Source organism: Xiphophorus maculatus, chromosome 21, assembly GCF_002775205.1.
Source record: "Xiphophorus maculatus strain JP 163 A chromosome 21, X_maculatus-5.0-male, whole genome shotgun sequence".
Lineage (NCBI taxonomy): Eukaryota > Metazoa > Chordata > Actinopteri > Cyprinodontiformes > Poeciliidae > Xiphophorus > Xiphophorus maculatus.
In genome coordinates, this window is record NC_036463.1 from 612,365 (window position 1) to 619,069 (window position 6,705).

The window sequence follows — 6,705 nt, forward strand, 5'->3', positions numbered from 1 at the left end:
ATTAACTCAGAACACTTGCAAAGGTTTCCTGAACCTTTGAATTTTCTCCTTCTGCCTCAGTCGCTACACAATTATGGCAAAGACTTCTCACTTTAAAGAAAACCGTCATCGACACCCTTCACTTGTGATGGCAATGAACCTTTCAAATTACTACAAATTAGTAATTAGTATTAGTAATTATTACGAATAATAGTGGAAATTTCCGGAGACTGAGTATTTGGCGGGGATTATTTTAATGTCTAATCAATGGCTTATGACTTTGGGAGTGCAATGCCAGCTCAACAGGACCAATCATTTGCTAAACAGCAAGGTGGGGTTTTGGGTTTATTTAGATTATTCCATTTTAGATAATGATTAGTTTTGTTTTTCCTACTGTGTGTAAATGGTTTGGCCAAATCGCTAAGCAAGTTAGCGTCAGGTGTCTTTGGGTCAGGTCAGTTCTGCAAGTTAAGCTGAGTATCCTTTGGTTGTTGAGTTAATTCAATCTGGAGAGACTCACACGGAGAAGAAAATAGCAGTTAAAAAGATTTAATGGTACAATTTCTTTGGCGCTCGGACCCGGCAGAAGACCGTGAGCCGAGGATCGCCGTGAGCAGGCGGTCTGCTCGGCGAGCTCGGGATAGTCTTCCCCCCGGGACCGAAACTGGTGGTGGAGCGGAGCTTGGAGAGGAAGAGCACGAGGGATCCTGGAGGACGACCCTCATGGTGAAGGTGGAGAAGGGGAGGAGGTGGGTCGAAGCACGGCTGACGAGCAGGAAGACCCCAGGGTAGCTTGGACTTTTGAAGGTGTCTTTGGAAGACGATTGGCTGGAGCGGCGTGAAGCTCCGGTCCGGATTGGCTGCGGTCGGGCGTAGTGATTAGATGATGTGGTGAAGCTGGTCGAGTCTCCCAGTTTGAATTTTCGCCAAGGCTCCATTTCAATCTGGAGAGACTCACACAGAGAAGAAAATAGCAGTTAAAAAGATTTAATGGTACAATTTCTTTGGCGCTCGGACCCGGCAGAAGACCGTGAGCCGAGGATCGCCGTGAGCAGGCGGTCTGCTCAGCGAGCTCAGGATAGTCTTCCCCCCAAAAGAGGGAGCCGGGCCGAGGCCTGGCTGGCCTGCAGTCGGATGACTGATAGGCGCACCACGTTGGTTGGGGCCTGCAGTCTGACGAGACTGATAGGCGTCGGTTGGGCCTGCAGTCTGACGAGACTGATAGGCGATAGGGCCTGCACGCTGGCAGGACTGATGGCGAAGCAACGTGATGGACTGCGAGGCCAAGCCGGCAGGGCTGAGGGCCTGTTAGGCCCTGCTAGCTTCCCTAGGTGTGAAATAAATGTTAGAGGTGACTGTAGCGGCCTCTCGGAATGGACAGCCAGACGCAGGGAGTTCCGAACGGGTGCAGTTTAATCTGGACCTTTCTTGTCAGACACCGTGAAAACTGTAGCATAAATAAAGGATACATAATGTATAAATAAACATAAATGTTCACAAAACACAATTGCGCGCATTCCTACCTCATTCTGCTTTCCAAGAGCACTATTTTACAAATTTTATTTTCTTTTTCTTCAGGCTCTAACGCTGACTCTGCGTGGTTAGCGAAACAGGAATGCCTAACACAAAATACGCAAAGAAGAAATCTACCGCTCTTCAAAATAAAGCACAAATCAACCACTAAGTGTCACTGTGGGACCAATGAACAAGAAGCAGAATTTCACCATTTAGTAGCTATTTACGGTGACTAGCACTAGGATGATACAGTTTTCGAGTCCTTCCCATATCGGCTCAACAGGGCCAAAAGGCCGGAGTCCACCCTGACGACTCTGATGGCTCAAATTAGCATCCCTTCTTCAATTGTAAATGTGGTCGTTGACCGTCGGGCCAGAAGGTGGGAATGTGAATAGTCCATGTTGGGGGTGGGTATCTATGATACCTGCAGGAGATCAGGTCTCCTGTAGGTAGTGCTCTTCAGTTTAGTTTTGAAGCATACATGAAGTGTTTTTGGAGAGATGTGACCTTTTGCAGCTGATCCATGATGTTGTGCTGCATTATCCAGGTCATTTTGCCAAATGTACATAGAGTTTGCAAAACATACAATCTGTTTCAAGAAATGTTCAAAGCTTTTTCTAAAAGAAATTAGTAATGTTTCTCTTTGAAATAAAGCTAAGAGGGTATAAAATGACAGTTTAGAAATAAACTTACCAAATTAATTGTGTTGATCCACCTCAAAAAAACATGGAAAAAGTGTAAGCAAAAGAGATCTGGGTCTCAGGAGGTTATAATGAATTCATTGTGCTTGGGTGCGCCAGTAATGGCCTTATTTACGGAACAAAAGCGCCTGTTGAAAACAGCTAATACATTGGAACCTCAAACATTGTCCTGAGCCGTATGCAACGAAATTTCGTTCTTTATACACCCTGTGCATTGAAAATGACAACAAAGTCAGTCTAAGTCGAAGTCTAAGTCTATTGTGCAACTGTGAGATGCGTTGAGGCCATTACCAGGGTACTGATAAGGTAATGGCCCTATTTACAGAACAAAAGCACCTGCTAGAGAAAATCCTTCAGGCCAGTTGGACTATCGAAGCCGATATAGGTATACGTCAAAGTGGACTAACTCTAGCCATTCTAGTGCTAGGGCTCCACCACCAGTTATTTGGAGAGATGCTCACCTGCAGACATTGCATGTGGAGCTTCGAGCACAGCTGAAAGATTTGGTAGGATATAGGATGAGAAGGCCGGGGATGACCAGCGGCCGAGCTGAAGGAGAGAAGCTGAAGGGACGCCTGACGATGGCGATGTGGCAACGCCTATTCTAAAAGAATGGCCCGAGAAGTGGCAAGGGGGAAGATCTCAGCTGAGATCAGTCTGAGGTGGCAGATGAACCAGGCAGCGGTTGTAGTGGTCAGGGAAGAATTTAGTATTGGAGTTAGATAGTCTCTAACAGATTGAATACTTTAGATGCAGATGTGAACTCACTCCGTATCTGAAATCCATAGAAGGCTAGGAGGAAAGCGCATGAGTGGAGCTCTGATGTAGGGGACGAAGGCACCGGATTGGTGTGCAGTGATGACATTCCCAATGATGGGAATGAGATGGGTTTCCAGCTATCAGGATTAGAGGAGCTATGCTTAGAAATCCCTTGAGAAGGAATTCACAGCGGGGTTCGACTAGACTAGATGACCAGACTAGACTAGATGATGTGCTAGGTTGCTAAAGCTTAGCGTGAAAGTTGCTTCCAGCGAGCAGACTGCGGATGTAGCAAAGAACTGAAGAAGGGAAGCTGTAGGAATGCTTTGCACGGAGGCAGATGTGGGAGTTATAACTGGACCTGGAGGGTCAGACTGGCTGCCTGTGATCTGCTGTAATATGATTAAGTTGTAATTAATTAATTAATGCAACTACGGATGAATGCATGGATGTAATTCTCGAAATCCTAGAGTGTTTTTATCTTATGCCGGGGGCAATGAGACCAAGTTGGATCGCTAAATAATAGGGGCCTGTAAATCCCCCAAAAGCTCTTTAGAGAACGCAAGGAAAAGGGTAGAATAAGTCAGGATTCCTACTGAGCGGTAGACTAGAGCACGTACACGAGACCGAGAGTCGACGTCGGGCCGGAGTTTAGTTTCCTGCCAATGAAGATCGCCATATCTCCAACGGCTGGTAGCTACCAGTCGCTCCAACGGCTGGTAGCTACCGACAAAAGGGGATTACCGAAACGCTTTTAGGTAATCGGCCACATAACAGGGAAGTTAGATGTTCGTAAGCCGTATTGCCAGCGACGGTCCGGCTTGGTGGTAAGCAGTCGGATTATCGGGGAACGGGAGGCTTGTTTTATACGAGCGAGCTTTGTGGTCGGCTACGACTAGCTCCAGCAGTAATTACTGACCATCCATTTACCAGAAGAACGTTGGCTGGTTTTATCCCGTCGCGTGAATCGAACTGACGGCTGTACAGATGACGCTGACCACCTAGCGCGCATGTCTGCGTACTAACTGTGTGTATGCCTCCTTGATATGGGTCGGAACCAATGGATGATGAGGAAAGAAAGCTGTCAGAGCGAGCGGCGTTGTGAACTATGAATCACTTGAAAGAGGACTCGTGAAGTTCGGATCGCTGTGCAGGTGAAGCTGACTGTTCGAGGGTGGAGGTTAAGATTGACGACTGGAAAGTACGCAGATGAGATCCGGTCTGCTGGCTGCAATGAAGCTGCAAAATTAGAGAGCCTACGAGCGGCTTCTGATGATCAGACTACTCGGGGTGCGACATTGGCCCGACTGAGGGGGAAGGAGAACCATCCTCCCCGCTTTGTGCACCAGGAGCGGCCCCGTGATTGATGGAGCTGCTAAGGTGTGTGTGCGTGACTGTTTCTCCCCGTGAATGTCGGCTGCCTGAGTGGCTTGTGTTCCTGATTGCTCAACTGAGATCGTCAAGCCATCTACGGTCAATGGCTGGGATTGCGGTTGTTGTGGATTCTGGACCTACTAATGAAGCCATTCGTGTGTTCCTGCAGCATTGTTACGTTTCCACCTGGTTCACCAGATGATAAGCGCCAATCTAGGTAGGCTGCGTCTCTGCTCTCGGGTAATCTACCTGCTGGGTCCATAGTTAAGGTATTTTCTCTTTCAGACACCTGATGACTGCACCATTTTGGAGCTGCAGCGCTCGGACGCTCTGCCATCTGTGTGGATGGGCTGCTTGCATGGATCTGGAGTAGAAGGGGGGCAGTTGGGTGGGCAGCACGGCTTTTTTTTTTATTACCAGAAAAGAGGAATTGTAAATAAAAGATTGCCCATAACTTTGTTTGCCCTTTAACGTTTGTTTTCAGGTGCGTTTTATATGGAACTTTAGGCGGATCCCCTCTACTAGTCATGAAAAGCTTAAAGAAAATGGTGCTGCGATTAGGAGACCAGCGGCAGCTGGGGCGGAGGCCAGAATGAGCTGAAATGCAAACCGGAACTACTGACAGAATTTGGAGCGATCTTAGCAACAGAGGGAAGAGAGGGCTACGGCGGCCTGAGCGGGAACTAACGGAACGAGCTAGTCGCGACCCTGGAAATGCCAAGACTGACCGGCGATAGGAGGCGTGGTAAACGTGAGTTAAAGGCACTGGTGCGCTGACAGAGACTAAAGCGAAGGGAGAATGAACGAGTCAGGAGCAGGTACGTCTTACCTAGACGACGCCCAATGGGCGCAGATGAAGCTGTGGGTTGATGAGGCTGACAAGCCAGCTGCGAGCCGAGATAGGTGGAGGTGAGCGCAGCGGTCTGATGCGACGTCCTCTCGGAGGTGAACTGGGAGAGACGATCGGGCAACGGATCGAGTCCATGGTGGGACGAGCAGGAAGAGCCGACGTGCGTCGGTGCAGCGATGGCGGATCGTGGAGACAACCAGCGCTTGCTGCGGGGGACAGCGCCAATGAGCCGCAGCAGCCTATGGTGAGCCGGAGCGGGGAACCGGGCAGATAGCGGAGGACTGCGACGTCAAGAGGGGAGGACGGAAAATTCCGCTCGTCGTCGCAGATGGAGGCCGAAGGAAGGCGTGATGAGGGCGGTTAGATTGGTGAGGAGTAGCGGGGAGTCGACAGGAGCGCGGCCGGCCGGTGAGGGATACTCCCTGGATCTGGGCGGACGGAAGGCAGCTGAAACTTGTTGACTGAATGTCGGAGAGGTAGGAGAAGCGTTCACGTAGGTTCGAAGCACGGCTGACGAGCAGGAAGACCCCAGGGTAGCTTGGACTTTTGAAGGTGTCTTTGGACAACGATTGGCTGGAGCGGCGTGAAGCTCCGGTCCGGATTGGCTGCGGTCGGGCGTAGTGATTAGATGATGTGGTGAAGCTGGTCGAGTCTCCCAGTTTGAATTTTCGCCAAGGCTCCATTACACTGAACAAAAATATAAATGCAACACTTTTGTTTTTGCTCCTATTTCTATTAGCTGAACTCAATGATCAAAAACATTTTCTATATACAAAAATAATTTCTCTCAAATATTGTTCACAAATCTAAGTCTGATGGTACTTCTCCTTTGCGTACATAATTGTGTGTTCTAATAAATTAGAACACAGGATCTACGGTGGGTTTCTTTTATGTTTATAGGCAATGGTTTATTATTACTGCGTGAAACTATTTGGAGAAATCAAAATGTTGCCAGACAAGGAAAAATTTGGTTCATGCAATGACTTGCAAACGCACACGCAATAAAATCCTAAAACAAGAAAATGTGGTGGGTGAAACATTTATTTTGATCTGCAGGCAAACTGAGAGCCAGTCCCTAAATCAGTTACGTGGTACGCCCCGCTTGCCAGGCTTCAAACGTCACAACCTGTTCCATCAACACAAGCCTTGATACGCAGTTCATAAAAATCCTCCGGGAGTACTAGACACATTCTCCAAAGCCTCGGCAGAGAAGACACATCATTACCATAAACCTTCTCCTAAAGCCTTTCAAAGATTTTGATAGTACAACCACCCAGCCTCACAATTGCAGGCCATGTGTAACCACCTCAGCCCAGGACAGACAGCAGACAGTGTGTGTGGTTGGGGGTGGATAAAGCTTTTGCTGATGTCAACATTGTGGATTGAGTGGCCCATGGATGAAGTGGCTCATGGTGGTGGCGGGGTCATGGTATGGGCCGGTGTATGTCATGGACATCAAACACAAGTACCTTTATTGATGGCATTTGAAGGCACAGAGATACCATGAAGAGATCCTGAGTTCCCATT